Raw genomic sequence first — 24036 nt, 5'->3', positions numbered from 1 at the left:
AAAGTTTTGAACTTTGGCCGGCGAAATATTGAATTGAATTGAATTGAAGTTTATTTGCATCATATCACATCATATCACATACAATGTGTGTATGACACTGGAAGCGTGACTCAAAGGGACGCCAAATTACATTACGTGCAAACAATGTGATAGCATTAGCAGCTGCTCGTGTCTTCACGTATAGAGTTTTGCGCCATTATTTCGTGGTTATTTTTTTTTTCGAAATTCTACACGCCTGCCTGCATGCAACCAGATAATCTCTTTGGAGCATCTATATATTTGGAGGTCGTATGTTTCCCTGAAGGTTTCGGCGATACGGACGCAGTGAAGATACAACGAAACATATATATAGCTGTCACTTCCTGTCTGGCGACGTCACTGCTGGTCCTGGTAATTATGCGACTCGTCACATTTTTTCTCGACCAGGATCCTATAGTGCTGCCGCAAACTGCCAGTTTTGCTCTGCATTTTCATTTTCCCACTCGTGGTTACTGGCAACCCTTGTCGTAAAGTCACTACGATTCACGGTTATTTCAATAAAAGCGGTCCAATTCCGGCATTCTCCAAAGCCCTTCCGAAACCTCATGCACACGCAGTTTTCGCGGCGAAAAAGGAAAAAATTCAAGAGTTCGAAGCGCAACCCCGAAAACGTTCGCACAAAAGGGGATTCTGCTTTCGGCCGCCGCGTTGTCGATGCACGCCATGACTGCATGACGGCGAACCTCGCTACACCAAGGAGGCAACAATCGTGCCTCCGGACGCCGCGGCGGATTAGCGCCGTTGGTTTCGACTCCGCGGAGCCAAGTCAGCCCATGGGACAGCAGCGTCCAGGCCGCAAAGGCTAATCCTTTTCCATTTCCGGCGACGGGTGTGAGGGATAACACAGCGGTCTGACAAAGGCCGAACAACGTCCTCCCGGTATGATTCTATTGAGTGGGCGAGGCGGGGGGTGGGCGCGCTATTATGATTTGCACACTCGTGGGCGGCAGCGCTTTTGAGTCCATATAAAGTCTTCCAACGGCGGGCACCGAAGGCTTATTGTTGACGACCGCTGGCTTTGACCCGTCGGAAGAGGTGCGGAGACCGATCGCATGCTGACCCGGTACACGTTTTCTTGCGAACATGCGGTCCCCATGGTTGCTGTGACCGGCCGCGGTAAAGACCCCAGTTGTGACGGCTAGCCGTACTCGCAGATGGATGGCGACTTCAGACTTCGGCACTGTTTTTTTATATATTGTTGTTATTTTATACGCACTGAGTTCTGCTAGAGCCCGCGGTGGTGTGGGTTAAAGCTGCTTAATAAACAAAACAAAACTACTGCTGAGTCTGACGTGATTAAAACTGGGCACTCGAGTAATAGCTACCTTCTCGTATATGAATCCAGTGTTCTTGACAAACGTCACCTGAAGCCCTCAAAGGCCGCAGTTAACGCCTTTTGCATATCAGTGACCGCGCTCTTCGTTTTAGTTATCAGCTCTATAGCTTTCGGCATCTCAAAGCGTGTCATCGGTAGCCTCCCGCGCTAGGACTTCTGAAGACGACAGCAACGAATCAAAACAGTCCAGAAGCACGGGCGGCGTGGTCATTTCTGCGGGCAACGCGGAGAAGCAGCAGCTGCCGCGTCGGCAGCCTGCCGTAGCGCGTCTCGCAAAGACGGCGAGGACGGGGCGACCATTCATCACGGTGCTACCGCTGGTCACGAGGGTCGACCTGAGAGCATGCAGGAACGTCCGGCACTCGCATTGGCATTCCGCTCAAGCGCTGCTTTTTGCGACGCGATGCATCTATAAACCCCCTCCCTCCGTCGAGCAAAGCAACCGACCAGCCAACCAACGGCTGGCCCGCCGACCAAGACGTCGGCATCCACAGATGCAACTGCGGAACTCGCTGCGTTATTCTTACTTGGGCCTGTTTGCGGTTCTCTCTGCCTTTTTTTTTTTTTTTTTCTTCTTCCAGCATATGACTGCAGCGACTCCTTTGTGGAGACCTGCCTCGAGTTTGCTCCTCGCTTTGTTTTCTTTCTCGCAAAGGTCCCAGCGTGAACCTGTCAGCGGGAGCTACCGGGCGCGGTCTGTTCCCACGGTTGTCCGATAAGCCGATATATAGAAGAGGCCGCGTGATCAGCGGAGCAGAGATATGACCGCGAGCGACAAGCGGCGCGATGAAGGGCTCCCCCGCGAGCGGTCTCTTGTGTGTACCTTCCGCAACGCCGGTACTTGTATACACGAGGCAGTGGCGAGGCACCTCTGTGTCGACCACCGACGGCGGATAAGACCACTAATGTCCCGCAAGCTGAGTCAAACAGACGCGCGCTCTCGTGTGTATACAAGATAAAAACGTATCACTCGCGTCGCGATCGGCTTATTTATGAAGTGTCAAAAAGGTTTTTAAAAGGCAGTGTATCATAAATGATCGGAATCACTCCTTCGGCCTGATAAGATGGGTCGGGGAGATGGCAAGTTTGAGCCGAGGGGCGCGAACGCCGACATTGCTTGCCGCTGACTTCGCTCCTTTTTTGTTCCACTGCGTACTCTGTATACGGCGCGTATTTCAAGCGTCATCACTCGTTTTGCTGCTAACGTCATGTCAGGTGTGTAACCAAGGCGTGACGGCAGCTACGCGGGATAAGTTTCTCTAGACTCAGACGCATATTTAAACCATATTTGTTTTTAAAGCAGGCTTCACTGCTGCAGACGTGGGCTGCAGATTCCTGAACCACTGCTCATTCACTCCCTGACCGCTGCTCTCATTTTTGTCACATACAGTGTCAATAATAGCAATGGCAATGTTATCCAGGTGACAGAATTTTGTTACAAAGTGCTAATGCTGCTTCTGCACGCAGAGGCTGATGTTCGACCCCAAACATTTGATCAAGAAAATTGTTAGGAGTAACTTTCTCCTCAGTTAATGACGTCATTAAAAAAAAGGGGGGGGTTACTTTCAGTGCCATACCATATTATACCCGCAGCCACAGCCTCGCAAGTGGACCACAGTATAAATCTGCTCCGGTCCGCTGCCACGAGGTTCATATTCATCTTTTCCGCTGATGTTTCCGTTTGTCGGTCATCACCTGGCCGCTTCGGGCTTTTACGTACCCTTCTCCAAACTTCATGTATCTTCTAAAAAGTGCACAAACGGGCCACAAATCTGGACGCAACCGGTAGAAACTCTCGCTTCTTATTACAAGGGCTGCTTTTATGTCTGTAGTAAGACTACAGTTTTACTAGAACAAAATAAATATTTGCGACGTGGCGCAGCCATGAGAAGTGCGCACAACCGTGCGCACTGCAAGCAATCCTCGTCATACTGCGGTGTGAACTGACACACACTGATCTGGCGGCGAACACTGTCGCCGAACAGGTTTAACTTATCACGTAACGCACACGCGTGCTTAGCACTGCAATATATTATAGCTTGCAGCTGCGACACAGCACAGCACCCTTCTAAGCAGAGTCTGGTAAGAACCAGTGTCTGGTAAGAACCATGTGTCTGGTAAGAACCAGTCTGGTAAGAACCAGTACTCATAAAAGAGTCCTAACAATGTGTCCGATGATCCTCGAGCTCGGCCAAGATAGTCAGCGTCGTATAGAGAGAGTGCCGATTGATGATGAGAGTGATGAAGACCGGAAGGGCAATTTTGAAGAGAAAGCTTCTCTACGCCAGGTAGTTCGAGCCGTCGAGTATGCACGATTTTCACCTTGAGGGATTTAGAGGTCAAACTTCTGTGCTAAGCCTGGTGGTCATCATGTGATTTTGAGGTAGGCCACCAAGTGTCCCGTGACCTCCGTCAAGGTCAAAATCACATGACCTGGTAGGCGTCATGTGACTATAGTTACATAGACCACCAAATGGCCCGGGACCTCTGTCAATGTCAAGATCACGTGGTGGTGGTCGCCATGTGACTTTGGGGCATAGTCACTTAGACGACCAAATGACCCGTCAAAGTAAAGGCCACGTGATGTGACATCAGCGTGACGTGAAAGTAGAGGGCACTAGATGGGCGATACGTGCATAAATAGGAGACCCTGCGGGTTCCTGCCTAGGTTACAACACTGCGCGAGATGGAGGAGGACGGACATCCTGCTACAGTAGCGCGTCGGAACGCGAAGGCACGTCGAAATGAGGCCCTGAAAATGGCGCGTGCCGAACAGATCGATAAAGAACGGGCTTTACGTTTGGAGAAAAGCACAATGTGTTTAATCCAGTCTTTGCAATGAGCGTAGCCATATCCCTCCCTCCTTTCACATCCCTCCTTTCACTTCCCTCCAGGGTTATCTAAACTAAACCGCCAGCTAATTTTTTTATCCAGTGCCCTGTTTTCCCCCGCAACATATGTCATAAGCTGAGAGATGAGGTACTCCTGGAAGCTGGCTGTAAGTTGTACATTCACGCCTCATTTTTCTTCGTGCAGCTTGCTCACCTGATGCCAGGCACCTCGACTAGGATGCGCCGACTGCTAAGAACACGTTGATATCAACCGCTCTATCCAAGCTCTGTGCTGTATAGTGAGTACACGCTATGCAAAATGTATCTCGTGAATTCCCGCCATTGCCATGGGTAATAACGAGCTAATACCGATGTCCGAGACCCTTTCGTTTGTGAAACCGTTACTTCGGGTGTACTCTGTTCTTTCTTGTACGGACAGGGCACACAAAAAGAGACATCATGCAGCATTATAGATACTTGATTTTACAAAACATGCACTGAAGAACCGGGACCAACAACAAATCGATTCTGATTTCTGAGTACGCATGGTAGTATCCAGTTGTCGCAAACGTGTATGTGCCGATGGTGCATGTGAACTCAGACACGGCATGCACAGCTCACGCGCAGACGCGTCTAGCCAGCGCCGCAGCAGCATACGTACACAGACCTACGTTGCTGGTGCGAACCTCTTTTGTCCGAACGTCACCGTGACGAATCGAGTCCCGCCGCCGTTCCCCAGACGCCAGACCTGCCTGGCACGGACGCGAAACCCGAGCCGAGGGACGAATCTGGGCGGCCAGGAACCCACGCGACCGCAGCGACGACGCGCGCGACATCATCATTTCTCTCTGTCACCTCCCCGCGCCCACCAGCCACCAGACTTGTATACTGGCGTATAATGAGTGATCCCAGCGTAGGAAAATTAGACTGCCTTTGTGGGAAAGCTGCCCCGCTAGTTTCGGCTCGGGCTACGCGTGCGTCTGTTCCTACGCTCGCAGCATACGCTACGAGCGCCCCGCAGCACATGATGGTATAGGCGCACCTTTCCCTTTCTCAGGAGGCATCCTCGTTTGAAGGGAACGCGTTCGGCGCGTGGTCGAATTCTCTCTCAAGCAGCGCGTGTGCGTGGTGAGACGGTAGTTTGCCACGCTTTCCCCGGCCCCAGCCCTGGACTGCGTATCGAGTGTCATTTGATCGATGATTTAGTCTGGCAACTGTATGATCCCCCTCAGCTAAAACACGCGTGAGGCGCGACGCGTGCGCCGCCTCACGCTGCTGTTGCATCTCTGATTGCGGCTCAACGGAGGACTGCTGACCGCGTTTTGGGAGCTGTCGTTTTGTGCTGCGTTGACGAAAAAAACGCGCATCCACTTGTTTGTGAAAGTCTTCGCCGTAATCAGTGTGATTGTGACAACCTAAAGCAATAAATTTACTTTGAGTACGTCAGTTAGAATCTGTTTAGGGTTATTTTCATTATGCTTGTAATTCCGAACAGCAAGCACAGGCAGGAGAAAAGGCTATTCGCGTGGTTACTACGACTACATCGCCGATTTATTACCACAGAAAGCTCGCATAAGTGGAACAGTGGGCCACGCTGCCTCCGACACTTGAACAACGCCACCTCAATACTCCGACTAATTCTTTTTTTTTTTTTCGCAGCAAGAAACAAAAAGAAGAGAGAAAGCCAGAACGACATGCTACATATATATAGTATGATCAGCCCTTCAAACATGTAGCATTTGCATGGGACGCTGCGGGTTAGGTTTGGAGCTAATGTGGTCAGGTCACGTCCGCCGTGATTCAACACAATAAATACTCCTAAAAGGGGCATTAAATTAGTATCACGATGACTATAGCTACAGAATCGCATACTGTCAGTGCACGTTAAAGAACCCCAGGTGGTCGAAATTTCTGGAGTCCTCCACTATGGCGTCTCTCAGAGCCTGAATCGCTTTGGGACGTTAAACCCCACGAAACCAAAACCAAACTACAGAATCGCCACTACAGAATCGACACTCCTTTCCTCCGACAGTTGCGGGACTCACCGAGCGAAGGATAAATCTTTGTACTGAGTGATTACAGTGACTAGTTCCCTAATCCTACTATATATATCTGAAGGGATGTGGAGTTTCCTTTCTTCCTCTCATCTTTCTCGTGCATAATTTGAAGTTATGTGTGTATTTATAGTAACAGTGGGCCGCTATAATATCCACGGAGACAATAAATTTGAGGCCAACGAGTTATGTGACCTACGAGCAGGGAACGTCGAAGGGAAATTTCACGCACCCATCAAACTTCCGTTGTTTCCAAGCATTAAGATGCGACAGTAAGAGAGTTAGTAGAAACGTATCACATTGATACGGGAGATTCTGCGTGCGTTAGCAAACCATCCCTGCCACTAGTTAGGCGTGAATATGCCCTTATTGATAGCACATTTTCGGAACTGCAAGATTGAAACTGTATATGACAAAGCGTTGGTATGGTTTTTTTTTTTTTTTGTGCCTTTGATTTCGGAGGGAAATGTATAAATTCATGTGGGCATGATAAATCGCTTGTTGAAAGTCAGCGCTCGTGTTGTTGTGCTTGTTCTGTCTTTGTCCTTTTCGCTCTGTTTTAATAGGGAAATTTCATAACAGGCGCGACAGAACTTAAACGATCTCGTTGCGACTACAAACCGACGCTGAAGTCGCATTCACACTGACGACTCGCGAAGGTCGCGCGACAGAGTTCCGTCGACTCGCGGCAAGCTCCAATCGATACCGATTGTTCGAACTTCGCACCGGCGTGCGACTCGCTTCACGACACTCCTCTCTCTAAACAAGATTTGAACGAAGAATCAACCTTCGCGCCTCTTCGATCCATTTCGCCTATTAACGCGCTTGACGTAGATCGATCAGTTCGGACTCCTTTCAGGCATGCATATGTACAATTATTTCAGCGAGAAAGACGATCTTATGGTTATGCCCAATTGTGCAGAGCGGTTTCGGCAGCACCAAGATGGAAGCGGGGGCGGTGGTGCATGGGCGCTCCCTTGTTTCTCGTCTCGCGAAGTAGCAAATCATTAAATCGTTTCATGCCCGAGCACCGAAACATGACGAAGAATACCAGTACGCCAGTGAGTGCGCTGCATTCTCACAGTGATCCTCGACATATGCGCTCGACAACTGCGCGCGCAGCAAGTCGTGCAGGCACATGTGTGTACTTGAATTTTCCCGCCATATAGAAAGGAGGCGGAAGCGCCGCGGATCGGTTGAGGATAGGGTGCTTCGATGTCTTTGAGGAGAAAGGCATCGAGGCACTATATAGCTGAGGTGTTCTACGACTTGAAGTCGCGTCACAAGGAATCGGTGAGGGAGGGCCCCCCCTCAAAATGTGTCGCTGGCGACTAGTTTGCGTCGCCCCTTGCGTGACGAATCGTGTTGCGAGACCTCCGCGGCTTTAGGCTAGCTGGTTTGCTGAACCAGCTAGATTACGGATCGCTTTCTGCAGATCAGATTAGTCAGAACAAGTTGCTGTGTAAGTTCGTTCCCAGTATATGTCAGCCCTACTCCTAACCTATCTTCTGCCTTGTATAAATCGCCATTCTCGTTAAGTTCAGCTTAAACTATATGAATGACACAAGGACCAGTGTCGTTGTGACGCGCGTTAGCGTTATGGCTGACCCACGTCTAGCAACCAGTATACGATGCTGCCAACGCTGAAAGCCACAGTGGCGCTCCAGGAAGAGACGAATCGATCGGTCAACCTATGCACGAACAGCCCACAAGGCGCCACCGTGCTCTCCACCAACAAGCGGCAGCATCGATATATCGTGCGCGTGAGCGAGCTGCTTCCGCCACCCGTCGGTCTCGAATACGCGGCCACATGCAGTGGACGGCGCGTGCGACACGCGAGCTGCTGCATCTCATTGAACGAAGGCATCCCTTCGAAAACGCTTCCGCGCTTGCATGCCCACAAGCACCACTTCCCATTTGCAACAACAGCCGCCGGCTTACTGGAAGCCCCGCCCAGTCCTCCCCTTCCACATTTCCTTCTCACGGAACTGCATTAACCGTTCAGGAGAAAGCAGCATTTGCGACACAAAAAGATCGACGCTGCAACCTTTGACGAAGCAGCTGCATCGGTGGCAGCGTGGGGTTCGAGGAACGCCTCCGACATTTCGTGCTCCGCGCAATGATGAGCTCTTCGTGAAAAAGAAGGGTGATTTTATCAAATAAGACCACTCTTGTAATGCGGCCATTTAGCGTGCGTGCTTTATCACGTGTTGTAAGGTTCAAGCAAATAATTCTGACTTTCTGCTGTCGCCTCACTTTATAACGAAACAAGGTGCGGCGGAGATCAGCATGCAGTCAAGGAAAATTCTACGACGAGACCGCCAAAGGTGTAAGGTCAGGAGGCGTCGCAGTGTTCCCCACAGTCGATTTGCTGTTCGTAGACGGCGAGATTGTAGAGGGCGTGTAATATGATGAAATGTTTGAGAACTCAATTCTTTGGCACTCTTCTGTAATGCACAGTCAGTGCTTAAAATTTTTGCGAACGACGTAATAGGCTGCCCTTCGATTGTTCTTCCTTCTGCCTCTCTATGTTTTCTGTGACACTCCACGAGAGACGCAGCGTCATTTTTTTTTTTTCTCCAGTTGCTCTATACCATGACATCCTCTATCGTGTGCTGATGCCTTAGGCGTGTTTATTGTGCAGGTGATCGTTGAGGCCGCTGTTCGCAATAGCACTAGCACAACGCTTGTAAGCACATCAAGGAGAATCTGAAAAATTTAAGTTCTAGCCTGTTAAATTCTACAACGCACAAAATGGCCGCGTTCGCGGTATACTCCGTCCAAATGGTCGTCCTTACAGTTAAATTAAAGGCTGGCGGGGACAAGCGAAACGTTGTCTACACCGGCTTTGCACAACGTTTGCACCGCCGTCTCTGCGCCTGTGTAGAACATGCACATATGTACTGGCCATCCCCAATGCATTGCGTTGTCAGGACTGTATACAGGGCTGCATGTGTCATGTTTATATTTGCAGTGTCATGGTGTGACCATCATCGCATATGCGCAACGTTGCATTAAAGACACTCCCATTATGAGGCAAAATAAAAAGACAAGGACAAATGGCCCGAACTTCAGTGTGTAACGGACATATAACCTGCACTGCTCCTGTCGAACCAACTTTGTTCTGTCTGGGTTCTGTCTGCACGGCGCGGATGCCAACTTATATTACTTATATTGGGTACCTGCATCACCTTACGGCATTACGGAAAGTGAAGAGGGGGGGGGGGGGGGGGGGGGTAAGAACATCAAAGGAAATTCAAAAGCAATGGACATACGAACACGTTTCGCAAAACTTGTGATGCAGTCAAAGCGTGGAAAAAGGAGTCACTATTGTTTGTAGTAACAACTCCAGTCTGCAACGTATTCCATTTGCAGGTCGTACGAGAAAAAAAAAAAAAAAAAAAAAGAAGTATGAATAGTAATCTGATAGAATTGACAGCTGTGCCATAACTTATTAATAAACAAAGCTTCGATGACCCTTCTTATAGTGATCTACGCACTCTGGCTTGCAGGACTTCGACACGCATCACTGCCGCGACGCACTGATTTCCCTACACAACCCTGGGAAGGGAGATGGGGAGTTAAAGGTCCCCGGCCTCCGTTTTTCTGAAGGCCCCCACCCGTTAAAGTGAAGTTGAAATGCCTTTTCGACAGTTTCTCCAGATACACGCATTAGTATATATGAAATTTGTAGATTAAGCTCACGAAGTGGCTTCACGCTACCATTTAAAGTTATCACGTAATCGACTATTAAAATCGAGACAATCTTCAGGCTTCTCCCCAAAGCATTGCAGCTGTGCGGTGAAACTGATAAAGTCATTATGGGTGGCGTACGTTTCGAATTTGAGCAGCGTTTGCTGAATCCTTTCATGCCGCCGAAGAACGCCTCGCGATCGATCTTTATCTTTGTTGGCGTTCTTACTGAGAGCAAACGTTACTGCGTTGGAAATGCATTACCTATGCAGATGACGTCATCATTAGTGTCCCTACTCTCATCACCATGTACTGTGGAGAAGCTGAATGCCGAAGTAGTTTTATTCAGCGATTACGTCGTCAATTTGAATGCTAGCGCAAACCGGCTTGACAAGATTTAACCTTTCCCTTCACCCATTCGAGTCTCTTAGCTTACTTGAACTTTAAACCACTTCAGTTCCCTCTAATATTTTACACTGATGACAAATTACTGAGAATGACCACCACTTCTCCTCCTCTATCCTCGAAGAGTTCCGCATCGGCACCAATGGAGTATCCCCTCTCTCTCTCTCTCTCTCTCTATATATATATATATATATATATATATATATATATATATATATATATATATATATATATATATATATATATATATATATATATATATATATATATATATATATATATATATATATATATATATATATATACTCTCCCCCTAAAAGTATATATATATACTTTTTAGGGGGATAACTCTACACAGTGTGTCAAACACCTTTTCCGGTGCATGACTTTGACCTTTAGCCAATATATATATATATACTTTTTAGAGGGATAACTCTACACAGTGTGTCAAACACCTTTTACGGTGCATGACTTTGACCTTAAGCCATCCTCAAGGTAGGACCTCCAAAGTGAGGCCATAGCCACACAAGTGTTATATTAATGAATAGCTTAAGTCGCGCAAAATTGAGCTATACTAATTCCAGCCATGTCATAATTATCTACAGGTGATTAGGTACCTGTGGATAAGATTGAATTTTACAATGTCGTCACATCGTTTGCTATCTTATCTCGAGTATACAATCGCGCTGTACTAATTACATGTATTGATTATTTATGGTTAATTAGTTAACTGTGACTAACATCTGAACTTCGCGCTACAATGTCGAGTCATATACCGTGGAAAAGGTATTGGCGAGTAGAATCCGAAAATATATATCATAGCTATACCGCTTGATCTTGGATGTAACCACGGTTAGACCGTATAATATTTGTTGTGTTTTATTATTTGTAATGATGTGTAAGGTATTAGTATACCCTAATCGCCACAGGCTATTTGTCTAAGACCACTAAATATAATCGAATTTCTTTTATCACCTCTCTCGGTTTCAAGAGCCCAGCGATGACTGTGATGTTAGGGGGTCTATATGTCGCGTAAGGGTTGCAAAAATATCGATATAATCGTTCATTCGCCATTTTAATTCACCATAACTATAAATTCAGTCTGGCTCGTGTTATTCCGAGACGCCGAGAAGGCAAGACTTTATTCGGACAGCAACACGAACATACAAGCAACAGGGATTCAGTGGCTTCGGTTTATAAAGGAAGCCTGGGTGCAACCGAGGCATGCTATTGGCTAGCGCTACGGTCGCACCAGGCTGAAACCATTTGGCGATCCGTGTACGTGTACAGTAATATGTTACAAATAACTAGCAAGAAGAAAAATGCAAACAAAATTTGGTGCCAGGGCCATGCAGTTGTATAGATTATATATACCGCTACAAAGAGGTCTTTTCTGTCGACCTCTATAGAAATTGCGCACCAGACTGCGCTGAATTTAGCAATAGCAATATATGTCGTTAACATCGAGCGTTGAATTCGTTTTTTTATTTATTTATATAATCTGCATACTATAAAGGCCCATGTTGGAGGGGGTTACAATAACATATACCAGCGCTATAAAATCCTAAATTAAGGAAAGTAATAAAGTTTCAGCAAATAAGCGAGAAGCTAATCGGTGGAACAGTATCTCAACTGCAGAAAACACATTTTTGGATGCAAAGCTTACAGTACTAGGAAATAATGAATATTTAATGTTTGAGCGGACGAACCATATGACATCATTTATAAGGATGAGTCCTAATTCTAGACAAAAATAAAATGGCAAGTATGTTAAACGGCTATGATAAAACCAACAACTGTATCAATTATAGAGAAAGCGCTATAGCTTCATCCAAGGCTCTGAAGACTTTATATTATTAGTTTTGCTGGTTTTATATAATTCTTTACCAAATATGCAGGCAATGCAAAAATCTTTCTTATACGATCAAAATTATTACAACTAAACCCAAATGAGGCATCTTATGATAAAATATTTCTAGCACTGGCGCTTGTCGGTACTAAATTCTGTTTAACATGCAATTTGGTGTATTTATGGTGCATGCACAACTATTATTCTCAGGTGGCATAGAAGGCTGCTTTGTAGCACTATGATGATAACTGGAATAGGGTCTGTCAACCGTGCTATACGGCATACAGAGCAGTCCATGATGCTGTCATGGCAAAATTCGTCTTCGTCGAAGGAACCGGTTCAGTCAGTTTTCCACACCCAGTCAGTGTAACGGGTCGGAGCAATGGGGGTAGCCAAGAATGTAAACTGCTCAGTGCGCTGAATTTCGCTCCTGGAAATGATTGCGCACATTTTGCCGATCATGATGCTATTTTTACATTCAGTGTTGACGCAGTAACAGCGCTCTTACACGAACAGTCATTCAGCCTAGCCTGGGCACCTGACCAATTGAAAATCGTTGTAACTTTATTCGTAAATAACAAAACTCATCAGTCAATAACACAGTCTCCAGTACGTGGTATACGCAACCAGGAGTCATTAAACTAAGAGAGATAGAGACGGACTTTATCAAGAAAGCGTAGTTAAGTTGTGTGTAACACCCCGGGTATCGGACATATCCTGCGTCATTACCTCTTTGAAAGCGTAACGTAAGAAACATATCACTACTGAATATCGGCCCTTTTCGATTGTTCAGCCGTCAGAATTCTATTTCGCAGTGGTACACACAACCGGGCGTATATGTTAATGTATCAACACAGTCCAACCAGACGTCAAAAATCCAAGAATTCAAAGTTAGAAGTATAGTATATATGGCTGAACTATGATAAAACAGCATTCTAAATTCGGAGAAATGCTATGAGTCGAATGAAACTGCCAAATTTATGTCGCTGACATCAGAAACTGTCGACCAGCGTTTCACTCTCAACTGCATCCTTATTCATTAGCCAACTGCCAATGTCAGCAGCAGCCATGACATCAGGTTCGTTCCTGTTCAGTCGAAGCTGCCATGTAGGCGAAATAGATGCAGAAGAGCGCTTCGCGAAGACTCGTTCATCCTCCGGTCGTCTCGCAGCGACGTCTGGCCGTTCGCACACAAGGGACCCGCATGCACCTAGGGCGCCGAATTCGCACTGCGCCTCCGCCGTTTGCCGCGCGCGTCGGCAGATGGGCCGCCGAGATGCATGGAGCGATAAAAATCGTGCGTGCGTGAGTGCGGGGACCGCGCGACAAAAGGCCAACAGCACGCACGTGAAACGGAACACGGCTCTGGTGAGTCGGTGTGCGCGTTTGAGTGCGTGCTTTTTATGGAGGCAGCCCTCTTCTTCCGAGGAACTATGTGCGCGCAGGAACACATTAGGGCCGAGTATGTATATGCATACTTGCTTGTGGGGCGCTGCTCTACGCATCACCTGACAAACACGTCGGCAACTTCACGAGGGTGCACCGGGCAATGCATCCTTATGTGTAACAGGCCTTAGGAAATGCCGCCAAGTCTACAGGTCAGTCCTGTCCAGTCCAGGCGCTATTTGGTTTTTTTCTTTAGACCCTTTTCTTTAGGCCCATCCTCAGATGGGACTGTAGAAGTGCCCACTGAGTGATTTCCGCAATCTCTTAGCCGTAGCCGTTCGCGATATCATCGGAGATGGCAAGCGATAAGCACACATTTCTTCATTTGAAATCGCTCTGCGTTCTTCGGGTCGAGAACTGGGCGACCACGATGGGAATATGCACTATGTAACGATGACGTCTTATCCGTGCCAGCTTGGTTAACGCTGCCCAAAAGGCTGGCTTAAACCAACAGGTATCGACACCCATGCCTTCGCCTTCCCGGGAAGAGAAACGTTCGCCATTTCCATGATTCCAGAAAGTAGCTAGCTTTTTGACTAATCATCTACCCGGTATTGTATAGTTTTTTCCTGGTACCGCTTTTACTTCTTTTTCAGGCCACAGAATCCCTGGTTCCATGGCTGAGAAATACATGCTAAGAAATCTTTTTTTTTTTTTTCCACTTATTGACTTACTTTCTTCTCACCCATCCTCCCCTCCCCACTCCTTCACCTACTTTCTTCTCACCCACTTTCCTCTCCCCAGCTTTTCTTCTTCGGAAGCAAAAGCGTATTTAAACCCCTGCCAGTGACGATCGCTTTGCCCACACGAAGACAAGTACACTTGTCGAAACGTTGGCTCGACCTGCGAACTGAGGCGTAACCCTATTTACCCTTGTTCAGTGCTCCTTCATACTAGCTCTTTTTTAGTTATCTATATAGGCCACGAGATCATTCACCTGCTATCATACACTACGGGTTTATGTCAGGTAGAAATTTAGAAGGTCTTTTTTTTTCATCGCACAGGTCTATACGAGATTGAAATTACCCTAAAGGCACGTTCCGACCGCACAATGGATGTCACCGCAGGCCGATCATGGCGCCCATTGCTCTTTGCATAGAGTATCTCTACCGAAAAGAAGCCTCATCGTGACATAAATGGTGTAACAACCGGGTGGGTACATTAAAACAAGCCCGAAACAAAAGTTGATGACCGTTATTCTATCTGCCAGCTGTTCCTTACCGGCTTGCTTCGTTATCGTCTCAATTCGCCTCTGTACATATGCTTAAAACTCGATTTACCAAAGTCGGAGGGGAGTCATGAATAATTTCGATAAATCGCGAAATTTGTTATATCGAGTGAGGCAATTCTAGACCACTTCATTTAATGCATTCGATTACATGGTGTAACGGTATCCAGAAAGCTACCACGGTGCTATATTGCCAAACATATGATTGCTCCAAAAATGGAATTGCGGTCCGCGAAAATAACCGATATCAATATATGGCTCATATGAAAAGAAACAAAAAAATATTACCACGACAAGAGCACCAGAGGACCACAAATTTATCTCGAAGCAATGAAATTAGTGGCCTTTTATAACAAACGGTCGTGCGGATTCCCCTCATGTTTGAAGTGCGTCCGAAACGTCTTTTGTGCCCTTCGTGGGCCCCAGCAAACTGCCGCCACAGACGCGTGCCATCTGGTCAATTCGATTCCAAATTTATAAATCTTGTTTTACGCGGCACAGTTTGGTAAAAAAAGGAAGTCTGCGCTCCGCGATGTTACCATTGGCTTGCAATCAATAAACATTTAATGCATTCGATTACATGGTGTAACGGTATCCAGAAAGCTACCACAGTGCTATATTGCCAAACATATGATTGCTCCAAAAATGGAATTGCGGTCCGCGAAAATAACCGATATCAATATATGGCTCATATGAAAAGAAACAAAAAAATATTACCACGACAAGAGCACCAGAGGACCACAAATTTATCTCGAAGCAATGAAATTAGTGGCCTTTTATAAGAAACGGTCGTGCGGATTCCCCTCATGTTTGAAGTGCGTCCGAAACGTCTTTTGTGCCCTTCGTGGGCCCCAGCAAACTGCCGCCACAGACGCGCGCCATCTGGTCAATTCGATTCCAAATTTATAAATCTTGTTTTACGCGGCACAGTTTGGTAAAAAAAGGAAGTCTGCGCTCCGCGATGTTACCATTGGCTTGCAATCAATAAATTTCTGGCCGTTTTTTTTACAAAACAGACTAAAAATGAACACTTTTTCATCTTCAAATTTGAACAGGGGCTCATTAAATCGGCACAGATCACGCAATTGATCTCGTTATTTCAAGTTATAGTCAAAACATTAGACTCTACGGTTGTCTGAGGGGGAATTGGGACATCTTCGTTAAATCGGTAGTTTTGTTAAATCAAGTTTTGACTATATAGCGCGCTTTCATTAGGGATATGTAAAATCGTCGAAACGCTCTCGCGCTGTCATTTCGGATGCGAGCTGTTGGATTTTTGGTCACTGAAACTATTCCGGAGTTGGCGCCTATAGGCAGAAGGACTACAAGAGATACGTTAATTTATAACTATATATAGTTATGAGCTGCTATATTATTCTCCCTTTGTAGCCACTGTATACCGATATAAAGCTTTTATTATGTACGCTTCCGTCGTCCACAAAGCTGCTTCAACATGCAAAATTACACAGCTTGTGTCATATAAGCTAATATTTTCCTTTTATGCATTACATAAAAATTCGTGAATTCACTTCAAGAGAGTTCCGGCGAATAAAAAATGTTCAGTAAGGCAGAGACAAATAAACAGAATAACAAAGACATGGCATGGGCGTCCATCTATATTAATGCCAAGAGTAACACAGAAACAAGTCAAGTCAAGTGGATGCAGCTAGCACAGGGAGTATAGGAGGTACCTTCGCCCTGCAGTGGGTGAAGTCCGGATGATGATGATGGTGATGACGACGACGACGACGATAATGATGATGATGAATACAGAAATATTCGCTTTACGAATTCCAGGGCGACCAAGAGCACAAATTATACGTCTTCCCGTCATTTCTTCCAGCAACGTCACTGAAGCATGTAACATCTGCCATGGCTATATGTCAAATCTTTTCATAAACCTCTTAGACATTCTACAAACGTCCAGCAATTAGCAATGTCAGTTCGTGATGAATTCATCGCGAACTAAAAGCTGTTTTTCATTACCATGCTAAGTTAATTGACACGCATGCACTCCTACTGCTATTTTCCAATGAGGAGACAATTCCTATTGCGTAATTAACGTAAGTGAAATGATATAGTTAGCGTCCCAAAATGTAGCCCGTCACTCTGGATAGACGAAGGGAGGACGAGAGGAGGAGTTGAACGATTCCATGAAACGTCAGTCTAGCGTTAAGCTTCACAACGAGAGAAATTACCTTGGCTTTCTGAAGGCTATCCAGATCTTGGAATGCTGAATTTTATACGCATTAAGCATATATGGCAGTCTAACGTGTTTGCTCTCCCGAGAACGAACTTATTCGCGTGCACAACATATTACGGAGGGTTGTAAGTACTATTATAGGTGCTGGTTCCTTTACGGCGGTTGCGACCGCACTCTAAACGCACCGCCAAGCGCACTTTACTAAATACCGTTCGTGGCAAAAAGATAAGCAAGCCACAACTTCAGTGTCAGCCTGATATCAGAGCACATCGTATACTCGACATTCATTATTATAGGTGCTGAATTACGCGTGTCACAAAATGAGCAAGTCTCTTTCCCAGAGTACTTTGGAGGACACCCCTACTTTTTACTCTTCCTCCTCTACTCTTTACATCCCGCAGGAACCTAGGTCGAGCGGCGGTGAAGCGACGGATGCTACTCTGTAGAGGTTCCCGCGATTTGGGTGGGGGTTATTTCGCGGACCCCCGGTGCGGGGGGCCCACGGTGGCGTCGGGACCCCGAGCCTCACACACAGCGAGTTCTCTGCGCCCGGGGACTCAACTCGCCGCGGCGAAAAACGCACGCGCTCCCAGATGATCGTCGCTCATTGTTGGGCCCCGGAGCAGAGATGCTATCTGGCCCGGGGCGCCCCCCCTCGGCAGATGTTCGCCTCCGCCGCCATCGCTGCTGGCAACGCGGGCCGAGGGTAGTGAGGGGTACGATGGTGGAGTCCCAAACTGAGGAAGAGGCTAGCCCTCAAAAACGCAATGGGAGTAGAGGGAAAGCAAATAAATAAAAGAACGGAGGCAGCGGCTGCAGCGACAGGAAGAAGAGAAAGGCGCCGAGCGCTGCGCGCGGCGCGTTATCGCGCCCAGGCATCGCCAACGCTCGCCGCTGCTCCCCCCACCGCCGTCGCCGACAGTTCCCTGCACGATGGACATTAGGCTTAGCGCTGGGCGCCAACCAGCCCACTGTATAGCTAGGCCTTCAGGTCTGTTGTCCGTTCGTCCAGGTCCTCTCCCCGGCGAGCTTTGTTTCCGGCCGCCGCCTTCGGAGTTTTGTTCCTGCTCTTAAAAGGGGAGGGGGAACGTCGTCGAAGGTGAGGTACCCCCCATTTCCCCTCCTGTTACATGCATGTTCCTCCGCATGCTGCCTGCACGCACGCAGAAGCAGCGCCCTTTTCGGCTTAGCATATAGTGCCGTGGCACTCAGACGACGAGCCCTTCTCGCCTCTGAGGTAGCTGTCGAGCAGAGGGCTGGCAGCTTTCAGCCTATGCGGCTGCTGCTGCTGCGGCGGCGTTTCGTTTCGCTTTGCGTTTTGCCACTCTCCGTGTTCGCGCTTGTATCGGGAGCTTCCCTCCCACCATCTCACTCCCTTTACCTTCTTCCTCTGCACTCCTCCGCCGCCATTTCTTTTTTTTTCATCTTACCTTTTCTGTGTTATTATCAACAGTCGTCGATGCGCACTTAACAAATCGGCCGCTTCCCACGAATCGCAGGCCCGGGATGCTTTCCTTAACCTTCTGCCCTCCCTTCCTGCCGCTGCGGTGGCGTCCGGTGCTGTTTTCTGGTGTAGGTGTACTACGTCCGCGCGCGCTTATGTGGAGGGCGGTGTTGTTCGCGCGGGCGGACATGCGCCTGAGGACTTCGCAGAACACCGGCCTGGACAGGTCGGTCGTCTGCTGACTCCGGACTCCGGAGAGAGAGCCTGGCTATGGTGTTCTGTGTCTTCCCCTTCTCCCAGCTCAGTAGATTGTTGACGAGACGTCGCAAACTTGTGCTTCTGCTGCTGGCGCCACGGGTTCCGAAGACGACATGAGCACCATCTGCCCATGAAAGTTCTGCTAAAGAAGGGGGATGAGAGGGAGGGAGGGAGGGAGGGAGGGAGGGAGGGAAAGAGGGAGGGAGGGAGGGAGGCTTGCCTGCAGTACAGCTGCTTAGGTTGAGCGGAGGTATTAACAGTAAGAACTACGTGTGAGGTGCTTTCGACAGGTTAAACGGCGACTTGCCTTCGGCGTCGCTATCGTTTTCTGGCCAATGCGTGCCCATAACAGTTTGGAAGAGGTAGACTGAAGTCATTTGCAATACTGATGCTCAAAATCGGAAAATACGGTATATCAGAAACAATAAAAGAGCCCGCAAACATTTCTCCTCAGTGCTCACCTGATAGCACGCGTGTTTTTGGTGCTGCGTATAACGCTTCAATGATTGCCATGCAGCCCAGTCGCGCATGCTTGCTTCGCCTAAGCTTTTGTGTTTTCACTCTCTCTAGCTCACATTCATCCGGTGCCGCTTGGCTTGCTCTTGCATGTTTTCATTTATCATTTCCATCACTTTCTAGTTTCAATAGAGCAACACCCCCACCCCTTGATCTTGCTCTTAACGCTACTTCCCGGTTTCCACTTTTCCTACATTGCATTTTTTTTTTGATATTTTACTTTTTATATGTCCAGTTTTTCTTCCCTGTTATATCTTTCTTTCTTTTATTCTGTTTTATAATTCTCCCCCTCTCCCTCGTGCAAACATTTCCTGGAGCTACTCACTAAATTCAACGCATGCTTCACCTGTTTACACTTCTGTCTTGCAGTGAAGCTGTGCCTGACTGGAGATTTATTTTTGTTACAACTCGCACTTCTTAATGCATGCAGGTTTGAAAACGCCTCACGGAATGAGTCATAAACTATTGTAATTATATTTCTATTTTTCTCCTCGAAACCATGAGGACACAACGCATTTGCAGTGGCAACAGCCTGCGCCAATTGCTTTTCTTGATTGGGATCCTTTATGCTTAAAAAACAACTGTACTTTAGTATTGAAGATGTACACAAGAAAGCTGTGTTACAATTGTACCGCGAGAGAGGTTTAACGCTGAGAAAGTATAAAAGAAAAGAGGCTGTATAGAAAAAAAAATGGTTTTGTTTGGTTTGGTTTAGTTTGGTTTCATGGAGTTAACCTTCCAAAGCAACTCAGACTATGAGACACGCCGTAGTAGAGGGCTGCGGAAATTTCGACAGCCCGCGATTAACGTGCACTGCCTTCGCCCAGCACACGGGCACCTAGCTTTTCGCCTCCATCGAAAAGGGGCCGCCGAGGCCCGGATTCGATCCCACATCTTTGGGAACAGCAGCCGAGCGGCCAAGGTATACTGCGACACCGCGGCGGAGAAGAAACAATAAAGAAGTGTTATAGCGCAACAAGAAGCATATTTTCAGCCCGCATGCAGCATCTTAGCTACATGGATCTTAGGGAAGGACGGACGGCGTAGGTGAATACTCTCAAGGCCAGCACAAGCAACACGTGAACACTCTAAAACGAAGGTGTGAGAACCGCTGCCGCAGTTCCGCTACATGATACACCGCTGATATACATACCGCGGTGGACGTAATGTGTTGTCGTACCATCGACGGCTTATTTTCTCTGTTCTACTTATTGTTGACTTGTATTGTATATAAAAGATCGCGAAACTATATGACTAGATAGCAGCGTGGGATGCCTGCGGCACTGAGAAATTCCCATGGACGCGCTTTGCATTGTAGAGGCCCGTTCACACTTGCGACTCGCAAGCGGTTGCGCGACCGTTTTGGTCGAAAAGTGACAGTCGCAAATGGTCGCATCGGTCGAAAAGCGACTGCCGTGGGCCGTTCGGGCACTGCTCGATTTACAGCCGCGCGACTGCAGGTCGCAAATCGTTAAACCAATCAGCTGCTCAGCTGACGTGAACGTAAGTTAGCTTTACTCTATGTGGTGAACAGTCAAGGTAGACACGATGTAGAAAGCAACCCGCAAGTCGCATACGCAAGTGTGAATATCGGTTGCTCTCTGGTCGCATGCGACTGCCGGTCGCGCGTCCTTAAATTTGCGAGTCTCAAGTGTGAATAGACCTTAATGTGGAGACCATGTCTTGGCAACGACGTACAGCAGGCCTCGAGGGAGTTCCGGTGGCCGACGCATGTCAGCGCCACATATTTTTTTCCAGCATGTTTTTTACACGATATCTCAATTCTGGGTTGCGACAACGCCGAAAGTTTTTCGGTAGAAAAGAGCCTCATACACAATCGCGTAACCATCGCCCTAATATGCCGACGAAGCACTCGCAAAGGCGCAAAACAAACGGTGCGGCAGCATGCCGCAGCCTGGCGTCGATTTCGTGAAAATTGCTGACATTGGGCTGCCGCGATTCCGTCTGTGGCAACTGTGTATGTGCGCATGAGTCATGTGAATAGGCATGGCCCATGACCTGTGACTCATAACTAAATATGTCATTATGTAGTCCTTACCACGACGCAAGTTTATAAGACATCAAGTCATGTAATAGTGACGTCATAATATAATAAGTCACATCATGGCACGAAGCATGACGTCACGGCAGGTGGTGACATCGTGTGGAGCACATTGATTGGTCGACACATGTGACGTGTATACATCATTCTTGATGTGCGGTACTCATAACGTTCTTACGTTGCGTATTGCCAGTGACAGCTAATGCTAATGCTAATGCTAAAGGACGAATTTTTCTTTAACTACGAAGCTTCTGAGAAAACTGTGTAGCTTTCCTTTGTAGCGCCGTATGGCTGCGCTTGGGAGGATGTGAACAAGTAATTACTCCCTTATTAGAAATCTACTCCACCTTGGAGGTTTCCCCTAAATATTTGACCATGCAGCTAATGCTTAGATACCCATGTTTTTCCATATCTGCGCAGTCTTCATTTTGCTTTCTTGCTCATCGAGACTGTTATAAAGCTGTCTTCACTCAGCCGAAGAAGCATCGCTATATCGGCCGGACACGGCATCGTACTCGCCGCTTGCTTCGCTTGGATGCATGCGCGCGCGGATTAGGCGTTTCCTGTGAGTGGCCGTTGCCCATCGAACGAGCTCCACACGGCTACATGGCAGCCTACACTTCTACCACCATATAAAAAAAAAAAAAATGAGGTTCTCGCATGAGCCTTCTCCCATGAAAGGACTGCATTTTTCCATGCATAACTGGTACTGCATAGTGCTGATTTTCCGCACTACCAATTGTGAAATCTCCATTCAGAATTTTGGTCCTGCCCGCCCGCGGATCCCACTTTTTTCAGTATTTCAAAGAGGCCAGGAAAAGCTTGTGCTTACTGCAAATCGGTGCGTATATGATCCCGGTATCAATATGAGATCGAACCCTGGTAATCCCATGGTGCACGTCGGAGGCAGATAAGCGCAGAGAGAAAGACAAAAAAAAAATAGTCTCTTAGACGTCTTTTAAGAGGAGAATGGTGAAAGCCTACCCTTCTTTTGCCTCTTATCGGCGTTCTGTTTAGTGCTACATATAATTGGTTTACAGGAAAGAAAATCCGCAGCATCTGTCAGACTTTCATCGGCAAGTGTGAGTTTGAATGGTACACCATCGATCCTGTCGCGAGGCGTTCCTTGGCGCGCGTTCAAGTGTGGGATTGTACAGATGGCGGCGACGTTAGACAAGAACACATCTCGCGGAATCTAGCGGAATATGACAGATCTCTCGCACAGATCTCGCGCACAACTCTCGCCCACGCGATTTCGTTACTTTCAATGTGCACGCTCAGTATACGGGGCATCAGAGGTACAACGCGAGTGGATACAGTGCAGACATGTCTTCTCTGCGTTTTACAATTAGCAGCACTTGTGCAGCAGCAAGACCAGTGTGTGTGTGTGTGTGTGTGTGTGTGTGTGTGTGTGTGTGTGTGTGTGTGTGTGTGTGTGTGTGTGTGTGTGTGTGTGTGTGTGTGTGTGTGTGTGTGTGTGTGTGTGTGTGTGTGTGTGTGTGTGTGTGTGTGTGTGTGTGTGTGTGTGTGTGTGTGTGTGTGTGTGTGTGTGTGTGTGTGTGTGTGTGTGTGTGTGTGTGTGTGTGTGTGTGTGTGTGTGTGTGTGTGTGTGTGTGTGTGTGTGTGTGTGTGTGTGTGTGTGTGTGTGTGTGTGTGTGTGTGTGTGTGTGTGTGTGTGTGTGTGTGTGTGTGTGTGTGTGTGTGTGTGTGTGTGTGTGTGTGTGTGTGTGTGTGTGTGTGTGTGTGTGTGTGTGTGTGTGTGTGTGTGTGTGTGTGTGTGTGTGTGTGTGTGTGTGTGTGTGTGTGTGTGTGTGTGTGTGTGTGTGTGTGTGTGTGTGTGTGTGTGTGTGTGTGTGTGTGTGTGTGTGTGTGTGTGTGTGTGTGTGTGTGTGTGTGTGTGTGTGTGTGTGTGTGTGTGTGTGTGTGTGTGTGTGTGTGTGTGTGTGTGTGTGTGTGTGTGTGTGTGTGTGTGTGTGTGTGTGTGTGTGTGTGTGTGTGTGTGTGTGTGTGTGTGTGTGTGTGTGTGTGTGTGTGTGTGTGTGTGTGTGTGTGTGTGTGTGTGTGTGTGTGTGTGTGTGTGTGTGTGTGTGTGTGTGTGTGTGTGTGTGTGTGTGTGTGTGTGTGTGTGTGTGTGTGTGTGTGTGTGTGTGTGTGTGTGTGTGTGTGTGTGTGTGTGTGTGTGTGTGTGTGTGTGTGTGTGTGTGTGTGTGTGTGTGTGTGTGTGTGTGTGTGTGTGTGTGTGTGTGTGTGTGTGTGTGTGTGTGTGTGTGTGTGTGTGTGTGTGTGTGTGTGTGTGTGTGTGTGTGTGTGTGTGTGTGTGTGTGTGTGTGTGTGTGTGTGTGTGTACGTGCGTGCGTGCGTGCGCCCGCGCGTGTTTGCTACTGCGTAACAGATGTATGTGCATTATGACAGGCATGGACTTCGGCTTTCTTGTCCCATTACGCTCGCAACGCCTCTTGACAAGAGGTGGGCAACGCCTAGCTCTTGACAAGAGCTTAACTGCATATTATGCGTCTGCTGCCGTGTGCAATTATCACAGTAGTGTTGGTTATCAACCAGCCACTAATAAAAGTGGCTTCCATCACAGTTTGCCCCTGGAACCCACTGAAACGCCACTCACCGGCGCTACATACACCGGACAAAATTGCTAGAATGCAATGCGCACGCACTTA

The sequence above is a fragment of the Amblyomma maculatum genome, chromosome 1 (assembly GCF_055883805.1).
Source record: "Amblyomma maculatum isolate TAMU_Amacu chromosome 1, ASM5588380v1, whole genome shotgun sequence".
In the NCBI taxonomy this organism is placed as follows: domain Eukaryota; kingdom Metazoa; phylum Arthropoda; class Arachnida; order Ixodida; family Ixodidae; genus Amblyomma; species Amblyomma maculatum.
Note: the sequence above shows the minus strand (reverse complement) of the source record.